Below are 21463 nucleotides of genomic sequence, written 5' to 3'. Positions count from 1 at the left end.
GTGGGACAGAAAGCGTTTAGAAAATTAAATATGTCTGGAATTTCCTTTTACTCCCTTGAGTAACTAGGAGTCAGTTACATTGGTATGGAAGTAGCATCGTTATGAAAACATTTTAAAGTAGGTTTTAAGGTTTTCACGGCGGTGAGTCTGAAGATGGCTGTCTTCTGGGTTGTTACGGCGTGTAGTCTGATAGAAGTTTATTGACGTTTCAGAGGTCCTTGCTGACTCCATCATCAACATCAGGGCAACGAGTGACTCATTCGTATCGTTGACACGTTTTAAGCAGAAAATCATAGGATACATAAACACCCTGAATATCGCTGTAAAGTGTATCTGATATTTTAATCCTAGAAAGAATACATAGTCAGCGGATTAATTATTCATTCTGTACTTCGCATCAAGTTGCTAAAGGAGATTTAGAAACTGCTTTTTGTGTAAATATAACGAAAAGTGTACTATGAGTGTCATGTTCAGAAGCAAACTCGTTATTTATATTGTGGAATTGGGAGGAAAATATTCTGAAGTCAGTATTTTTATTGTTCTTTCTTTGTGACTGAAAACAAATTGACTCGAGAGAATTAAATACCAGAGCGTATCTGTTTCTTCCTTCCAACTCCATCTTGTGAACATTTTGCTGGCGGTTTGTACTTACAAGCTAAGATAAAATCTTCGCAAACATAGAAATTGGCTGGCCACATTTTTTATGATGAGCCACCTCTGCGTTCGTGAGACGTCCGGCACGCATACAAATCACATCGTTGACCATTCTTGTTGGTTTGGTTGGACAGGCATTTCTCAGCAGCAGGGAGTCTAAACTTGGGTCGAGTTTATGTAAAGCGAAAGCAATTCTATTAAAATGGACATCTGAGGACGATTTGTGTGATGTGTGCCCGCGTGGGTAGGAGCTATTGAAATCGAATTCCCTGGTCCTATACTTTGGTCTGCTGTCGCTACCAGACAAGAACTTCTTAGGTGCTCTTCAGTGTTGGCTGAACTCCAAGTGACCTATTCTGCAGAGGGCTCATAAAATGCTATAAATGGAAAATCGCTTTAACCACAACTCATCATAAATAGATTTATTGACGTTACTATGCTCTATATGTTATACTGGAACCAAAGAGCAGTTTGAGTTCATTTCGGTCATGTTACAAGCATGCTACATAACAATAAAACTGTTTATTTCCGTTCGGTAAAAATGTTACTAACAACATGAATGACAGCACTTGACTGAGTTTAGTTGTTTGTTTGGTTATCCAAGGCCGCACAATTGGTGACCATAACCTCACGTCCTGAGGTCAGTGTCAGTACAATCGTGTCCAGAATGTCATCCCACAACCTCAGATCAGTAGCAGTGAAACTATATCCGAAGTATTTCATCTCCCAACCTGAGTCACGTTTATTAAATGAAACATTGAATCTGCTTAACCTCCCCGTCATGCGTTAGTTTTATGTTCAAGAGCAAAGAACACATAAAACCGTACCAGCTTTTCTAGTTTCAGTGAACAGGAATTCCCCTGTAATGATTAGACACGATCACATGGCACAATTCAAGCTCCGAAGCGCATGCCAAATACCATGAGAGAAGCTACTGTCGGTTTTTGACACATTCTACACCACTTCATTAATATAATTCCCAAATCTGCTTGTATCTGTTCCATAGCTAACGAATGGCGGAATATTTAAATGATTCGCTGATGTAAATCTTCAAGAATAGTCGTAATGCACGATTTGAAAATTATACTTTTTAGATTGGTAAGTGTTTTTGCTAGCGTAATTAGAACTGTTTATTTCTGCACCCACTCTCTGCCGAGAAGGTTTCTAGGGAGAGCATTTGGCCTAACTTATTGCTTCCAGTATTTTAGTTTTCGTCTCTCGAATTGAAGAGTTTTACTTTGTACTGAAAGAGCTCTCCACGAAGTTTGCTGTCCATTCAACAAGCATTTTGTTCAGATAGATCTTTCAACTTGTGACGTTGCTTTGATTTCTCAAATCACTTTTCGTTACCTTTCAGAGGTCACAAAATTCCTCCTTCCTTTATTCCTCAGATACCTTTTTCGTCTTCTTGTGCGTTATAAACTCAAACAGCCATGAGCCCAGCCTTCGTGCTGTTCAGTTGGTGGAGGAAGTGTGGAGAGATTGAAAAAGGATTTGAAAGTCTGGAAAACAAAACAAGCTCTTGTCGCGTGCTTTATAACAAAATGTAAGTTTCTGGTAAACGAGCTTATAAGTTGTTTTTTTTTGAGCAGTCTAGTACTTTCAGCGAGAAGGTTATCCACTCAGTCTTGAACTTCTTACTGAAAGTCTCAACGTAGATCTGGCCCCTAGAGCAGGGGTTCTCAACCTTTTTCGCTGGCGTACAACTAATTATAATTTAGCACATTAATTGTACCACTAACAAAATGCGTTCAGGGAAAACTTATTTATGTTAATATTATCTTTTGTGTTTTTTGCTTAGTTCGCGTATCACCAGGCTGCCCTAGAGGAAACTGTACTGTAGTGTCTTCTTTAAGTTTTCGTATTCAGACCCATCCATTTTACACTTTGTTGGAGAAACTACCAGGACTTTTGCGTTCGTTTTATTTCAAACTCAAAGTCAAATAGACCTACATTAAACCAGAAATACAGTCCGGAAATAGGGATTAGCTCTATCTAGTGGGCCCAACTGTGTAGGAACCTGAAGACGGAGATAGAGTCCCATCTCCGAAACGTCGTTTTACGTTTTATATTTACTAGACGATGGATAATATCCAAGAAAATTTTTATTCAATTGACTCTTCACCATCGTCAAGAAGGTTTAGATTTGATAGTAATACAGTAGTTACAGTTTTTAAATGTACGATGGGATTTCCGTAAATATAAGTTAAAAGCGCAAATGAGATCATGTTGCCTAGATCAAAGAGTCCTGTTTAATTTAGGCTACCTCAATATAACTATTTACAGTAAACAATGCTTATTCGTAATTTATGTAAAATTATATTTTATAGCACTCTTGAGACAAAGAAAGTGAACTTGCATTACAGCTACCCGACATCTCAGAAAACGTTTATACTGGAAAACATGAGAACTACACAGCTGTGACCATGGAAGACGTTATTGTACCCTCGGTCCTAAGTTTAGGGCTTCATTTCTGAGACCTGGCTCTTGGCTTGTCCAGGACTAAAGGAAGTTTAATTTTGGTGCAGTGATGCAATATGAGCAACAGAGGTTATGTCTGTTTCCTGCGACTCTACGTGCTACGGTCATTTCTGAGATGCCTTGTTCTCAGTTTGCGAAATGTGAAGACTGTCTCCATGTTTATTAAGGATAGAAGCGAATGTAATAAGCAGTCTGTAATAACGGCCGAAGTGTGAGGATTGGACGTGGGGTTAACGACCCTTGATGGAAACGTAAGCAAACATTTCCCTGTATCGAACAGATTGAACGAGATATTTACTTATTAATTATTTATTATTTATTATTAATTATTTATTTATTTATATACATGATCTCATGGTGAGCTTTTATGATAACATCAATCTTATTTCTTCGTCTAGAAAATATTTGTGCTATGGCGTTCAATGTTTTCTTTTTACCAATAGGTTTACGTAGGGCCCTGTCAGATTGTAGCATAATATCTGCATAGGTGTTATTAAATTCACAATACGTTCGTTTTAACACTTTAAAGCACGGAGCTATCCTAAATAAAAAATGTTTTAAGACTCGTTAACTCTGGATTTTTCCCCACAGAGTGTATTTAAGTGTTTAATACTATTCTCATAATAAAAGCGATTATTTTATCAAATATCAACCAATTAAAATTTGTTTAAAGATGCTATGTGCCCTCTTTATGCAACGATTCAGTTCTGAAATATTAAAAAAAGAAATTGTCTGGGCTTTGAAGTAAGAAAAATGTAAGTTGTACTTTTATTAATTCATGTGTTCTTATTTTAAACCGTGCGTTGTTTGGTATTTAATAGTTGTATTCTTTCATAGTCGTCTTTTCGAATCCACCAGTCGACCCGTGCGCACTGCAGCCGAGCTAAGGCTTTCGATTGAAAATTTATGCCTCCGTAATTTGCCTCGGGATCGAGGCGTGGAGGAGTTCCGGCGGCCATTGGAGCGAGACGAGTGATTCTATTTTTAAATGGCAATCTAAACTAGGGGAAGTGTTCTGTGAGGAAAAACTTTCGGTTTTGCTCCACTTTTGCCTTCATTGGGCGCAGGAATGGGCGAACGCAGCGTGGAAAGGAACCTACATAATTATTATGACTATAATAATATTAATAACAACCTCCAAGAGTTAAAACGGAAAGTAGAAATCGGTGAAGGCTCCAATTCAGCTTCCTCAAGATGGACTTCAGTCGCCAAATTCTTGTAGCGGATTATTGTTTTTATTACTTAATTATCAGCTGTGTATTATGATTCGTAAAGTTGACGGGAATGAGCCTGCTTTGTTTTCAATAATAAAAGAGTTTAATGTAGCATTATCTCTGCAGATCGCATTAAAATTTCTTTAATTGGTAAAGTGAATGTGAAAAAGTCTTCAGGGTAACAAAAACAGATATCTGCCAAACACACAAACATTAAACGAACCGCTTGATTCCAGACTTCAGCCAAATGCAAACCCCGCCAGATCCCGCCATAGGTATCGCCGTATACAATGTCGCCACCATCAGAACTTTATTCCAATATTCTCTGCATTACACTAATTGCGCACCTGAACAATAAAGCTTTATGGATATTGGCTACCATATTATAAGTATATTATTATTTAAACATTCAAGTAAGTCTAAATTTCCTATCTGGTTTTCCGGCAACTTAAAACATTACATTAATAAAAAGAATCATTATTTTCGTCGGTTTAAAAAGACCAACTCTGAGGTACATTACTCCTACTTTGCACACTTTCGTAAATTAGTTAAGGCTACCATTAAGGCTGATAGGCGGCGGTGGTTAAAGTCTGTTGATGACAGTCTTAAAACTCACCCTCAGCATTTTTGGAAATACGTTTCAAATTTCAAAAGAAAAGATAACTCCTTCATTCAGCTAAAAATTGGTGATCAGTTTGTCAGTGACCCCAAACACATTGCTGATGAATTTGCTACGCATTTTGAATCAATTTTTAACACTTCTTGCCGGTCCGTCACTCCTACCGATACTTTTACTTCTGATTTTTTGCCCGCCGCTCCTATCTCTCCTGCTGAAGTTAGCAAGGCGATCAAGCGCCTCAGACCCTCAAAGTGTGTGGGGTTAGATGGAATTCCTTCGTTAGTAATTAAGGGTTGTTCTGTTATTTTCACTCCCTTATTAACCTATATTTTTAATCTAAGTGTAACTAGTGCCACCTTTCCGTCCCTGTGGAAAGAAACAGCTGTTGTTCCTGTGTTTAAAAAAGGCAACAGTTCCATTGTTAGTAATTATAGACCCATCTCTATTCTTAATAACTTTTCTAAAATATTTGAACTTATTGTTTATGATCACTTGGAAAATTTTTTTAAGTACAGATTAAATCCCTCACAGCATGGTTTTCGTAAATTTAATTCCACAGCAACAAATTTGGTTACTTACCTTAATTCCGTTTTACCTTCAGTTAGTACTCAAGGACAAACAGACTCAGTTTACTTTGATCTTACTAAAGCATTCGACTTAGTCCCTCATAATATTCTTCTTGGGAAACTTAGAAACTTTGGACTATCACCCAGTTATGTTGACTGGTTCCATAGTTATCTTTCTGACAGGCAATCTTTTGTTCGTGTATCTGGAACTCTTTCGTATCCTTATCGTGTTAAGTGTGGGGTGCCTCAGGGCTCCACCCTAGGCCCCTTACTTTTTAATATATTTATTAATGATATTTGCGACTCCATACATAATTCACAGTGCCTTTTATTTGCTGATTACTTAAAGATATATCGGAGTATTAGCGATGTTTATGACTGCAAACTGTTGCAGGACGATATTCATTCAGTGCAAAATTGGTGTCTTGTGAATGGGATGCAACTTAATTTAAGTAAAACGACTGTTATATCGTTCACCCGAAAGACAAACAGTATTTACTTTAATTACAAATTGTGTAACAACCTGGTGGCACGCTCCCATTGTGTTAAAGATCTCGGTGTTCTACTGGACTGTAAGCTCTATTTTCACCAGCATATCAACTATATATTATCACAGAGCTTGAAAATGCTAGATTTGATTCGTTACATTACTTCTTCCTTCTCCACTGTTGATAGCCTATTAGTTTTGTACATTACCTTAGTCCGTTCCAAAATTGAGTATGCATCCGTTGTTTGGAACTCCATCACTAATACTGACTCCTTTAAATTGGAAAGGATTCAAAGGAAATTTGTAGCTCTATGTTACGCTAGATTCTTTAATGGCGTTTGTGCCTATAATTATGATGATATATTAGTCAGATTAAATTTCTTATCGTTACATTTAAGGAGGAGGCTTTTGGATGCGCTTTTCCTCATCAATGTTTTTAAAGGCAAAATTAGTTGCTCATCTGTTTTTGATACAGTTGGTCTCTGCATACCTACTAGGTCTATCAGAGACTACTCTACCTTTACTGTACAACGTAATTTCAAGGCCAGTCCCTCTGCCAGATGTGTTTCTGCTGCCAATGCAGTCTGCAGGAGCATCGACATCTTTAACAAAGATCGTATTTTGCTTACTGATGTCAGTCAGCTTTTTAAACAATAATCATTGTTTTTATTGTTTATTTAGTATAACATTTTATTTTGTATGTTGTTTGTCCAAAATTAAACTGTTTTTAGTTTAATTATTATCTTACTTATCTATAACATTTAGTTTTTTACTTATTAGTTATTTTGCAATAAGTCAATATTGTACAGTTATGTTTTCAGTTCATTGTTTGTTTGCTTTTGTATTGTAATGTCTGTTTTGTTGTTAGTGCTTGGCTGTTATTGGCCTTTTTGGCTGTTGTCAAGCACTTTAATAAATGAATTGAATTGAATTATTATTATTCAGTGCTTAACTGTTATTGGCCTTATCTGGCTGTTGTCAAGCACTTAAATGAATGAACTGAATTTAATTGAATTAAGCTATTTTATATTCGACAAACGTTGTCATGTTCGTTTAAAGTTTCGCTTGTATACAGCGTTGAATTAGCGGTGTCAGAATGATGCAACCGTACTTAAAGATGGACGTATTATATTGTTACAGCACGTCGCCATTGTAGGAACGTTTATGTAAGTTCTTAGCAGCTTAGTCCATTTCAATTCAAATGTATTGTATGCTTAAGGATAGAGTTAAACAGATTTATCTGTAGTGTAAATATTGCCCAAAATGGGAGAAACCCTTTTATGCCGTTGTGTAAAGTAGGAGAGGAAGATATTGAAAAAAATTAAATTAATTATTTTATCCGTCCCACCTTGTTATGCCCAAACAACGCGTCGTGGAAAGAAAATGGCACCAAGTTATGTTGTTCTAGAGAGAACCCCGAGATAATCATATATATTTTTAATTCCGAAAATAAGGCACAGGGTTATTCAAGAAGCTAGTATAAAAGATTTTAATTTTGTACGTTTTATTATTTTCCGTTCAACCACTTGTAGAGTTATTAACAGTGAATTTTACAAAAAAAAATTGATTTTAGTTTAATGTCAACGAGAATTGCTAATCATAGTAAAATATATTTTTACATATTTTAAAACGTAGCATCATCTGTTCACACCATTCTCACAAATTCGTATTACATTAAGATTTATATTTATGAACCCATTAGTTTGATAATTTACAATTAGCCTATTTGCCAACATATATATTGTATTAATTCAGGCGTATTCGGCATACGTTTTGAAAATATCTAGTATTTCTCCTATATCAACATTTTTACGGGGCTTTCTTGAATTGTCGAAGTCTCGTGCGCACTTACACAGTCAACGTCCGTTGTCTATGTATGGTTGACTTTCGTTTCGGAAAGTAGCTTAAAGCCAATTATAAATTCCATTCAATACAGGACTTACTGCGTGCTTCCAAAAGAAAAATTGTCACGCTAAGCGGTGGTTATTATAAAGAACTGCGAAATAATTGTATTGGCACCTCACTCGTATATATTTCAAGCGAATTTCTAAATTTAATGGCTTCACATCTACATATTATAGATCTGCTCTTGTATAATATAAATTATAATAATATAGATAGTAGTGCTAGTCAGCGATTAACATTTATAAACCATTAATTTTGTTATTATTACATTATTACATATTTCTTACGTATGAATATAAATCTAAATTGTTAGTAATTAAATTCACGCCCTGAATAATTTCCGTGCTAGTTGTTTGGTAGTGTGACCAACAATTTCTGGAACATTAACAGTTTTTAACTTTACAGCGTAATTCTGCATTGAGTGACCCTGTTGTGTATAAAATATATCTATTATGATTTAAGCCCAACGCAACGGAAAGCACTTATAAACAAATATAAAGAATAAGAAGTATTATGTAACTTATTGGATATTCTTTAAGATTTTCAAAACCCAGATGTATTCCAATAACAAGCCGTGCAACCAACGAGTGTAATTTACAGGCCTAATTCTTGACAGAGTTAAGTTTACGTGTTGACTACTGTACCTTTGCTATGTGAAGGCATGTCGTCTTTCACTAAATAGCCTTGTTTGAATGGTGTTACAGAGTATGTTAAAATATAATAATTATTATTATGGTATAGTTTAAAAAGGACAGTCATGATAAATAATTCCATTTTATCGAGGCTGGGACCTTAATTTAGTTTTATAAGTATCCTTCCTTTTTTATTATACAACTGAGACATTGCAACTTAATCATGTCAATTTTTCAAACTGCATAGAATAAAGAAGTATGAAAAATTGCAATAGGCATTCTTTCTTGTAGCTTTCATGCAGACTGTTTTGATTTAAAGTTGACTAGTCGGTAACTGTCGTGGACTATTTAAATTATTTTTCCGATACGTGTCCGAAATAAATAAATGAAAAACAATTATTATCGAATTTGGAAACGTATTAGTGGAGTTATAAATCGAGTGGTGGACCAATCTTAAGATGGCATCGCAGTGAAAGTAGGTTTTCAACAGATATGTTTGATTGCATAAGGATTTAGAAACAAAATTACATACTTTACTATCTTGCCATGTAAATCTAACCTATATAACGTACTTGCGTTCAAGGTATCTGCAAAAATTAACATTTGTAACGTCAGCTCTTAATATCGTGTTTCATTCAGTGTATCCAGTTTAGTGTTTAGTTACGTTATAAAATCTCCCTGTAATTTGATATGAATATGCTACATAAAATCATATGCGTAATATAGACATTGACTAATAAACAGGTTAATTAATCGTCTTGCATCTGGCTCACGGTTGTAACCATTATCTGTGCTGATCACATCACTGTAACGTAAAAACTCCAAGGTAAAATGTCATTACCTGGGGCCACTATTGATTTCGATTACTTTATGACTCGTTTTATTCTTTCTGTGGTGTATTTTATATGACTCATTTGGCATATACTGAAGCCGACCGAATTGTCTTGTACATTACATTGCATTGTATCTTTATATACATCTCGTTCACTGAGTTTTTGCCTATCTTGGAAGAATAAATCGTCTTTCGGTCTTCTTATCACTTTATGCTTAGTGCTTCTGATGACAGTCTCTTTTTCTGACTAGTGTCGCCTTCTATTACGTTGAATAGAACACAAAGAAATGTCTACGTGCGGTATACACACAACTTCTGCTTCGATGTATCGAAACTTCTGCAACGGACGCTGGAAAGTTTGAGCATTGTATATTTTAACCGTTTATTAACGAAATTTTCGTGTTTCAGTTTCATAGATTCAATTTGTACATTAGTGGCGATGATCCGGGATAGCTCAGTCAGTATAGTGACTAGCTAGGGGCTGGACGACCGGGGTTTGATCCCCGACGGGGGCAGAGGATTTTTCTTCTAGCCTCTGCGTCCAGACCGGCTCTGGGGCCCACCCAGCCTCCTCTACAATGGGTACTGGGGGTCCTTTCCCGGGGGTAAAGCCGGCCGGGGCGTGATGCTGACCACTCACCCCAAGCGCCTGTACGGCACGTAGCGGGACAAACTTTTACATTAGTGGCGAATTGAGACTATTCGTAATATAATGTGTTGAATTTTTGTATAATCAGAATTTTATTTATGGAGTTCTCAGCTATTATTGAAATTAACGAACAAGAATGCAGTTTTCAGTTTAAAACAAGAAAGTAGTTTATCTTACTTGTATAAAGGTGATGCTGTAGACTCGTTTTGAGGAGGTACCCAGTTTGAATCTCCAGTCGATTATCGGATATCCTGCCTGAGATTTTGTGTGGTGTTTCCGTTTCTCTGGAACAGTAGAAACCGACATCCTCGCTTATTTTTCTTTAATAATTATGTCATTCGACTCTTTTTAAAGTCTAAAGTTTAAACAGTGTCGTATAGGCGTAAGTTAGCATCCCAATAACATCTTAAATCGCGACATACTCCACAGTAGTTACCTTCCTTGAACCATTTGTGATTGTTGACCGTGCCACCCTGAAGTAATTTCTTGCTGTTAAATAAGCCGAAATTTTGCCACCATATTTATAAAATACTGCCGTTGGACTGAATTTTATAGAGTAATATTAAATATTCTACAAATAATCGACCGGGATGTTTGTCTGGATGTACGGGTTTGTATGGGTTTTAATACTTTAAGATATAAGAGACAGTTTTTACACCGTCTTTCGATACATTTGTCTTTCGTTTACTGACAGCTTAAAAGCATCTTTTAGCCTAGTTACCTTATATATAATTATAATAGAGTGGTGACTTCCAGATCGGCATTCATTCTTATTGCCGCATTCGCACTGAGTACGACTCGCTCCAGACCTTGATTATGGTGAGCTACTTCCTACTATGAACACCTAATCGCTCCCTTGATATGCATTACCTCATTTGAAATATGACATTCTTTGTCTAACAAAAAAGGCAAGTAAAACATTTTAAATAGTTGTTGGAGTTGTTTTAATGCGAAGAACGTTTCTTGTTTGCCTCGTGCTACATCATATTACTTGAACATTCAGACTTGTCACGTTCAAAGCAAGCAAGAACAAATTCTTTAAAACAGGTCTTCATGTACACGGCAAAAATTATATAATTGATTACAGCAGTTTCTTTCAGCGGACTGTTGTACTGCCAGATGGCTCTATTAATTTAGATAACACTCAAGTGTAAATTAAAGCATTGCGATTTTTTTTTGTCAGTGTCTTCTCGTACTGGTTACATTGGAAGTGTGTAACAACACGTCTGAAGCCAGATTGATCTAACCTTCGTTCTGCCCATGAACAGACTCGCATTTAAAGCTCAATCCGTCACAGAAGGGGGAAAATATAGGTTGGTACCAAGTCTTGGGAACGCAAAACAGCAAATTATGCTTCTGAAAATTTTATCTACTCTTCAGGACACTGTGACAGCGAAACGTTTGGCCGGTGGAGCTGGCGGACGGGCCTACTCGGTGTCACGTGATGTGGGAAAGAAATGCTAGTTGTTTTGTTTCGTCTGTCAGTCCGAGAAGTTCCTCTGTGCAAAACGTTTGCGTAAGGGTACTATCAGCAGTAAATATCAAGTTGACTAGTGTCGGGTAAGCGGAGTGAGTACCAGGTCGGTCAAAATATGCCACCGATACATTCAAAATGTGATTCCTCAACGGCGAGAGAACAGACTCAGTTAAGTGTTCTCAGTGTACACAGTTTCATGAAGAATGAAGAACAGGGGTCAAAGAGGCAAGTGTCCGAACATGAGCACACAGAAAACCAGTTCAAAGTGCAGAACAGGCTTGAAGAGGCAACTGAAACTTTATTCGTTCGCCGAAACGCGCGACAGACATCGAGGTTTTCGATAACTGCCGTTCTGCTTACAGTTCATGTATTTTGTGTTGAAGAAAAATACGTCGGAAAGTCTCTTTAAACTAATTCCGAAATTGAATGACAGCGTTAATTTTAAACACGGTAGCACCCGCTTAAGAAACAATGTGAAGGAGCTTCGTTTTCTGTGCAAGAAGACGAGAAACAGTAGAACGGCCTTGAACGAAAAGCACGACGTAAGTTGTAAGCTATCCATCGTTCTCTGTGCGGGGAGGTAGGCGTGGTTTCGTTCACAACACGCTGGTTATCTGAAATTATTATGATCAAACACTGAATTGTTTTTTTAAAAAAATCGCTCTTGAAGATTATTACCACCTACTACGGAAGTTTGTATCAAATAAAATTTTCTTTGCTTGCACTGTACTTCCTAGTGGCAAACCACAAACCATTGTAAAATTATAGTACAAGTGGCTCGCTCCTAGCCTTCCGCTTGAAAGTTTCACCAGCCAAAACGTTTTGTGGCCACTGTATGTTCCCTATAAACGGTAATATGGTACCTTAATCCGAACCGTAAACTTACACGCCTGTAGGTTTATTCTATTGCCTTTTATATACAGAGTGACTTTCCATAAGAATTATACTAATATTATGTTGGACGTTGGCTATTGTCTGCGGTATATTTAGTAAACGACGTTTCGGGATTTTGCTGTTCTCCCGCATTCAGGTGATTATCGTACCGACATTCTTTGGCAGGCTTCTTTATATTTATAACATTATTAGTGATGATCGGATTCGAACTCGAGACCTTTTAGATACTCGACTAGTAACAAATCTTATCATTAGGCTATACCTACCACGCAAAAAGAATCTACCGACTGTACCAGGAAATTTTAGTAAAACAATTAAACTAGATGTCTGTTACGACAGTCTTGTAAAAAGGCTAATGTTTTTGCAATGCGTAATCTTTTGATATTTACCGGAGGTTAGCGCCGCCTAGTGATCTCTGTATGCATTAAGCTGTTGCCAGTAACGAAATTGCAGATGGTCATTAAATGGCTGACAGGTAACAAAACAGCTGTTATTGCTGTGCGCACTATAACGAAAATGTTTTGGGCGCCTAGCAACCAGGTGGAAACACAAGAAGGAGATTGAAAAAAAAATCGTGTATAAAAAAAAATATTGTAAGTAGAAGAAAGAAAACAGTATTTTTATTGTGTCTACTTCAGATCAAACGTAGCCGTGCGAACGTAGGTTTACTAGAGCATGAACACTTTGGGAGGATCTGAATTAAATCTAAACCGTGTCATGACAGGGCATTTGTTAAACCTCGAATTTACCTATGATGTTCCAGTATAAGGTGATACAGTGAGTAGTCTTGTGACTAGACCACAGAACTACATCTCAGGACCGGTATTAGATTCTCTAATCAGCCAGCATGGATTCTAGACGGGTCGATTTCTCTCGAACATAAAATTATTATTTACATGTTGTTGGCTGGCACATTGTAGCTGTTTGAAAATAAAAGCTTATAAATAACATTTACCTTATGCATGTTTTATTTACACGGAAAAAATAGTGTAGTTCAAAAATTAAATTCTGGCACTTATTAAATATCTGAATTTAATTTACTTCTCGAAATTGTAAGACTATATAACATTGTTGTAAGCTTCTAAACAATCTTGGATCTAGTTAAAATCCACGTATTCGTAGCATATTATTGGTCGAGTGTACGTCTGAAATCGATGATTAATCGGACACAAATTTCGTAATAACCACGGAATTACAAATGCGCATCGCAGTTTTATTCATTGGAAACGAAGATGTAGTGCGTCATATCCGACTTTACTGCCATCTATGAACATGGCCCATATAGCCGCGCCCCTGTAGGACAATAAAGGAATCAGAATGTCGTGGCGGATAATTCGGTAAGGTTGTTACTATCTATGAATTTTTGGTCATCATTTTTTCCTCGCCATTTTACCTCAACAAAAGCAAAATTGTATTTAATCGTTGTTAATACCATGGTTCTTCTCTTTCGGGTTCAATTATTGATGAACATTACTTTATACCCTACGTTGCCATAATCATCATCATACGCGTTTACATTGATAGCATAATAATAAATAAAGGCTTTATTCTGCACACATTTCTGCACAAAACATTTGGCACAAATAAAAATACAGGTGTACTAAAGGCGAAGGATTCGTGTGTATCTGTAATACCCGATTAACAAACACACTGATGAACAGAGACACACACGTACGTTGAGTTTAACCTGCCAAGCCAAAAGCGCCTCAAATTGAGCTTCAGATAACTCACGTGTGATTGATTGGATTAAATTCCACTCCCGTGCTGCAGCAAATACGGCCATAGGGAAAATGCTTTCGTCATCCATGTATGTAGATATCCCAACCAGTCGGTCAAGTTGTCACGTATCCGCATACAGATGGTAGGTTGTTCTGAAAAGTGCCCCGACCAAGCTGTCCACGCTGGATACCAGGTTTTCAGTTCGCTGGCCAAATGCATGAGACAGAATCCCAGTTGAATGTCAATAGCGAGCTTTCCTTGTCCCAAATTCTTGCGGCTACCGTGTGTCGGCAACCAAAGCTTTTAACCAAAAGAAGAAGCCTTTAGTTTGTAAGATTTGAGGTTTTCACAGCCGTGGGTTGTTGCGCGGTGTAGTCTGGTAGAAGTTTGCCGATGTTTCAGAGGTCCTTGCTACCTCCATCATCAGGGCCTGAAGAAAAACATGATATATAGCAGTAGAGATATTACTTATTTCAGAAAGGAAACGACATTTTCCATATCCCAGGCAGGCAATTTTCAAATATGTAACGAGCCAAGTTTGTACACGATCTTGCTAAAGCTATTTATGGTTTTATTATATCGCCTCATTCTTTCTAGAACTTTGCCACTCAACCCAAGCCCTTTAAAACACGTCGTATGCTACAAGGCAAACTGAGATATTGTGCGATGAATAACGTATCCTTATATGCGTTTGTTTGTTATGTGCATTCTCTTTATTGTAGATATTAATGTTCGTTCTATTCGCTCATAAACTTCAAGTTGTCGGCAGGTTTCCAAACGACCACCACTTTTGAATTACGAAACAAGACTCCCAAAGTCAGTTCCAATTTTTAATGCAGTTTTATTATTTATATACCTGGCATGTGGTCATATACGTTTAACTGAACCCCCAATTTACTTTGTATTACATTCGAGTGTTTACGTTCTTCGCACGGGTGCATAAAGCATGATCTGATTGTCGTGATGTGTTTGTGTGTTTATCTTTCAGCAGCCTTCATCTCCAAGTGGATTTCGCCTAAATTTGGTGTTGGAGTAAAGAGCATATATTTTCGGACAAATTCAGTTTTTCCCTTATCGGTTTAACATTGTCATTATTTTCATTGAGCTAAAATTTAACACGTTTATCAACACATGTTTTCATTATGCACTACAAGTTTTATCCGAAACTCTTCCTTTGCGATAACTATTTAACGAAATGCAAGAAAATATATTTTGTAGTTCTTATTCAGTGTTAATGGTTTTGCAGATTTAGATTTGTATGCACAAAAAATAAGAATGGGACCAAGACTTTGAAATATCACAAAGGACTCATTTTGAAAAATATGTAGATTTATGCTCCACTGGAATACTTTCTATCGTACAGACCTGACATATTATTCTGGTATTTCAAAGTGCATATTGTTAAAAATCTGTTATAGAGAAATTGCTTCTGAATAGTCAGGTAGACAGTCAATTTATTTTAACGAATAGTCACATTATTTTTCAGCGGATTCAAACCTGCTTCTTGTTTCTTTGGTATTACAGGCCGCCTTGTAGTACCTCATACACTTACAATTGTTGGTCAGCCATATTAAACTTTGGGCTAATCTCTCGTGCGCTTTTATGTCAAGATATTGAATTAAATATAACAGATTTCATGAAATTCATCTTCATGGATGTGATTTCTGTATAATACGTGTTTTGGAGTATAATTGAAATAAAACGTTAAAATGCCATAGTAAAACATATTTTTCCACGCAGTCTAAACTTGATACATATTTTTTCGTAATTGCGATACTCATCTGAACAAGAAAAATGAGATTTTATGTAGAATGCCTTGCTCCGATAATACTGCATAACGTAACAATTTAAACATCATTAGTTTTGTAGGTCGTCTTGGAATTAACGTTGCAGTAATATTTATCCAAGGAAGCCAAGTATATTTTTCTCTATATTTATCCAGGTAAACTAAAATTCGTTTCAGAAACTTTTTTACAAATAAAGTCCGAAATATATTTATGCTCTTTGACGTTATTTGAAGTTGTTTATATATTTGTGAGATCGTAATTAAAATTGAAATGGCTTCATAATTCTGTACAATTTCCAGCAAGGAATATAATAAATATCGACATGTCCATCACCATGATAACCTCAGAACTCAGCTAATTTAAATCGGTTGTATTATATTCGGCACACCGTAGGATTTCGAACACGCCTTAAACAATTAGACGATGAATGAAAAGCAAACAATAATTGTTCACATTCATTATTTAATTGGTCATCCAAAGATGAAAAACATTTTAGACCGGAACTACGGTGTCTTAAGTATCCGTACTTCCTGCCAGTAATTTCATTGATCATTTCTTCGTGACGATGCTAACTACGTATATGACTTATTTAACGCTTGAAGCAACGAACAATGTTAGCATCAGGCGTACAGTGTTTTCAATCTGCGAAAGTCTTGTGGCTAAAAAGTACATAAAAAGTACATCCGTAAGCCATATTTTATACAGTGAATTGCTTGAGTGATGAGGGTGTAGTTGTGTGCAGATGTCTGGAAGGAAGACAAATTACCTTGACAGCTTACAATACGCTGGTGTGCATTCTTCCGACATGTCAGGCTGGCTGGTCGGCCCGGTACTTACTTCTCGGCCGTAATTGTTTGGTGCTTTGTGCCTACGACGTTAGCCGTGACGTCAGAACATCTAAGAATCTAGTAGGGAGTTTGCTTTAAACGTCATTTCCGCGTTGTCTCTTTGTGCTTATGGCTGGTCTCAATTCCAACGTTCAGTGCAGTCTGTTGTGGAAAGTATTATGCCAGCAGTTCTCCGCGCCAAGGAGGGAGTCGAGTTTCTTTAGATTTTATCAGGAAATGAACTATTAAGGTACCGGAAACATCACATCCCTTTAAAAAAATGAAATTATTATACGTAATACAGAATTAAAATGGCCTATACTTGCAGCAATATCGTGACATATTTGTAATTATGTTTTACTTTCGTTGTAGAGGGAAGAGTTTCAATACTACAACATACCCTTCGTTCTCTTTTAATATGTAATGGTAAAGACTCCTTTGTGCCGATTACAAAACTACAAAGTCGTGTAGGAGGCATCAAGTATACCACGCATTCTCTTACCTCTGAATTAGGATGTCTGTAGCCACGTCTTTTTCCCTATGTTAAAAATTGAAGCCTGTTGTACCTCAACTGTTTTTAAAGTTCTGTTAACGCCCGTTGGTGCCGCATTTAATCCTCATGGATAAGGCATTTGACCGTGTGTCTTATGTACGACGCCCTAAGCGTATTTAGGACTTCATATGTTATTACTGTTACACAGGTGTTTGGACTAGAGGCAACTGGCTTTTGTGAATACGGTAATGGATCATAGCGCTCAACTAGGTGAGTGTCTGTTGGATTTTCAAGACTAAATATATCACACCACTGTGTCACCTGTTATAAATAGACTATCATAATTAGAAATCTATTAGATTACTGTAATCCGAAAACGTTCTAATACGATACATCACTGCTACCAATTAAAAAAAACTGTTTGGGATAGTTTTCTAGGTTTTTACTAGTGGTTGATTCATTAAACCAATAATATGTTGGGGGTTGTCCATTGTCTGACGACAATACGCAAGACGTTAAAGGAGTTAGCTCAGCTCTTACATTTAGGTGATTGGTTGTCATTATAATGACAGATTTTTACCCCATTCATGACACTTGTACATGTTGAAAGATTCTTCACATCAATTCGTGTATCGAAGACTCTCTTAGCGAATAGATCAGTGTCGTGTTATTTACAGCGTTCAGAATATGACCCCGTCATTATCCAAGTAAGAAATGAACAAGACTTCGGTTGTTAACTTATATGACCTCACAGCCGGGGTCAGCAAGCCTCTCACCGCCCGCAGTTTCTGCGCGGAACCTGAAGGCACTCCTTGCTTGTGAATGTACGTAACACGTTGAACCCCTACATCTTGTCCTCAAGGATCAAATTTTAATGACGATTTTAAGTTATTAGTGTAGTTAAAGAAGATTAAAACCCGTATCGTGTATAAATAAGACATTCAATCTCCTCTCGCTTTGTCATCGCACGAAGTTATTATCGTGAACTTTACGAGGTAAGGAGTGAATTTGTGAATATACACACACCTTTGTCTGAATACGAACTCGGCTCGTGATAAGCAGCAAATACTTTGTTCACGTGACCCTGAATAATTATTAGATGAAACGGTAATCTTAAGATCCAAGATGGAGGATTATTGCGTTTTGATGGCGCACTAGTCAGTCTGTAATTACTGGAGAAAATCACGAAAATGTATCATTCGTACCACATATTTCCCAATCAAAGGCCAAATGTTCTTTTTCAATCTATGAATGGTAAATCATAAACAGTAAATTCACATTATATTGAGGAAACAGAAAACAGCGATAATTTAGTCTGTTTGCATTATGTAGTCATGTGCGTTTAGGCGTACAGACACATAAATCACTTGGAGTTTATGTATTCATTACAAGGAACTGCACAGTTTTATGAGAATACAAAGGAACATTTTATGAATCTCACATTGTGGTACCAGGTAACATAGATATGTGTTAACTGACAACATTGAAAATACAAAAGCCGTAACGGAGTACGGTTTCCAAATAACTTCTTTGCACTTTGACATTTTGAACGCAAATACATACTTGTATGAACATTTACAGATAGAGTTTACTATATTCCTTCCTTTTCCGGTTTAACAATGTTTTCTACATTTTCCGGTACCCTTTACGGGACCCCAACTTTTTAGTTAGCTTGATCTATGGACATTTTGTAGGAATCCTTGGACGAGAGATCGGCTCGTCGCAAGGCCTCTACCTATTTACAGGACAGCATAACACAGAAAAACATCCATGGCATGAGTGGGATTCGAACCCACGGTCCCCGCGACCAAGCGGCACAAGACCCACGCCTCAGACCGCGCGGCCACTGCGGAACCCGAGTTTACTATATTAAAGTGATTATTCTGACAGACACTTTCCTAATAGTTAATTACCATGTGCTGTACAGATAATTGTTAACAGGGGCACAACAGTAAAATTACAACCGTTAAATTGGGCTGTAGCAATTACCCTTGCGTAGAATAGTGTAGCTCATTAACTGCCATTTTACTTTCGTGCATACATGGCCTAACGATCGAATACTGTTTACGTAACTTGTTTATTGTTTCTTGTGATTGTAAATGTGTAACTCATTATTATTATTATTATTGTTATTATCGTTATTGTTGTGTTTTTCGATTAAAATGCCTATTAATGGTCTAATTTGGACGTAAATACGTCTATAAGGAAGGGTCATTCGGCAAAAAGAGGGGAACGAAAAAGTGTAACCTGGTTACCTAGGGAACGTCGTCTGTTTACTCGGCATTGTTGTTACCTGTAAAACATTACATTACATTACCGTACCTTACATTACATTTCATTACATTATTTTACATTACATTCAGCTACCACAGACCCATCTTAAGCGTAACTATTTCAAGTTAAATAAGCAAAGTCTTAATCAAACTTATCTCAATTGTAAAGTATTTATGAAGGAAATATTTAGAATAAAGCCAATATATAAACTTCCTTTCCATATAGACGTATTTACGTCAAATTCTCCGGAACCGTGGTTAAACTGTCAATTTTTTTTTCAAAAATCTTTAAAATCATTTGGGCATTTCTTTATTTCTTTGGAAATTAAGTTAGATGCACACAACTTTAGTGTAGTCTTGTTCGCGTATTTTAACGTTCCTGGTTACAAGTGGGTAAATGGCTTTCCGCAAGCTAAGTGCAGTTGCTACAACAAATTATATGTGTTATTGTTCAGAACGCCTTAAGTTATCTTGGACTTAAGCAGTACAGCTTCACTGCACTTACAGGAATTCTCCTGATATTGTGTTTTCAAACTTTCATGACGTTAGTTTTGCAGTTTCTGACTTTTATTTGGTCGTTTCTGATATAAAATTTCTTCGAGTATTAATATAAATTCATTTTTAATTTCTTTCTAGCGTACCGTTGTACTTCATGCTATGCTTTATGCATTTTATACCTCATGTGATTAATCTTGCTTGTAAAATTTGATAAAAGCAGCCACAGTAGGACGGAGTGATTAACTTCAACTAATATTAAAGTTATTCTGTGAAATAAGTTTTACCGCATAGTCAGACAGTATCGAAAGTGGCGAGCCATTATAAAGTCAATAACTTGACAGCGTTACGGGCGGTTGGTATATCGGTTTCAGATAGTTTGAGAAAACTGGACATCCCATGAGCAGTTGTTCATGACATAAAGCAGATATCGATTTGTTTCTTTTGACTTCTAGAACCCTGCTATTAGATTGCCGTAACATGTTACTTAAGTGTAAGCGCGTACAGTGGAACAGTGTTTTTACGACAATCTCCCATGACGAACGTAACGATGCATCATGAGCTTTAACAAAAGAAACTTAATCTTCCAAGTGCCTTTGCTACTGACGTAATATATGACATCGTTAAACAAAAGAATGAATTCATTACTCATTGTACCATCGTCCTTATTTAAAATGTAGTATTTGTCACAACAAAGTATTCAATTTACTGGACTCTGCATTTTCAATTTCCGTACTGTAAATTATTTCAAAGACTAGAACTAACATACCGAGTTTCTACTTCCGGAATTATATAATGAAAATAATTTCATACGGTAGGAAATGTATGGCTACCAGTTTCTGACACGTAGCTTATATCAAAATAAATATGGAGAAGAAATAAATATGGCATAGGAACAAGGGCAGACAAGTGACGCGCGTAGTTTATAATCATACGACGGAGTACTTAAGTGTGTCTAATATCCATCTTAATTATTGTTGTATTGCAGGAATGTAGCATAAACCGCGCCCAAAGATACGTCCCCGGCTGCAGTCAAAAAGGGAACGAACATGACGCTAACTGTCTTTAGGTTGTTGATAGAAGTTTACCGAAGTTTCATACGTGCCTTCTGCCCCCATTATCAAGGCGCAACTTCCCATAAGACAGTTATCGTCCTACTTACTGTCACAAAGTCTCACTTCGGAAGCCAATGTGATATCACTTTCAAGCCAGTGTTTGCTGTTGCTTATTAAATCTGGTAATACGTAGTTTTCCAAATTTGGTTATAATCTGGCAAACCCTAAGGGACAATTAGACCTACACGCGTTTTTGTGTGCGCATCTCGATTGTAACTCTCTAAATATTTGAAGTATAGAAAATGTTTCGAACAAAAGCAGTATAGAGAAATGTCTTTCTGTTTTCGAGATAATAAAAGAAATGCTATTTTAATTCCGTATCATAGCGCGAGTACGTTTGGAAA

General features: G+C 36.7%; 1 protein-coding gene across 7 annotated transcripts in view; it reads left to right on the top strand.

Annotated features, from left to right (window-relative positions):
• The window catches only part of LOC110829632 (EGFR adapter protein), a 743671-nt gene that overhangs the window by 171839 nt on the left and 550369 nt on the right, over positions 1 to 21463 (top strand). The window contains exon 1 of one of the 7 annotated variants that reach the window (XM_087358343.1): positions 11510 to 12058. The exons of the other annotated variants lie outside the window; for them this stretch is intronic. The gene's annotated coding sequence lies outside the window, so the exon portion shown is untranslated. Of the gene's footprint in view, positions 1 to 11509; positions 12059 to 21463 lie in introns of those variants that run through there. 7 annotated transcript variants of the gene reach the window in all.

The sequence above is a fragment of the Zootermopsis nevadensis genome, unplaced genomic scaffold (assembly GCF_977971745.1).
Source record: "Zootermopsis nevadensis isolate Lab colony 2312 unplaced genomic scaffold, Znev_1.0 Znev_ptg000030l, whole genome shotgun sequence".
Classification (NCBI taxonomy): Eukaryota; Metazoa; Arthropoda; class Insecta; order Blattodea; family Termopsidae; genus Zootermopsis; species Zootermopsis nevadensis.
The sequence above is the reverse complement of the archived record's forward strand: the minus strand, read 5'-3'. Positions and strand labels throughout refer to the sequence as shown.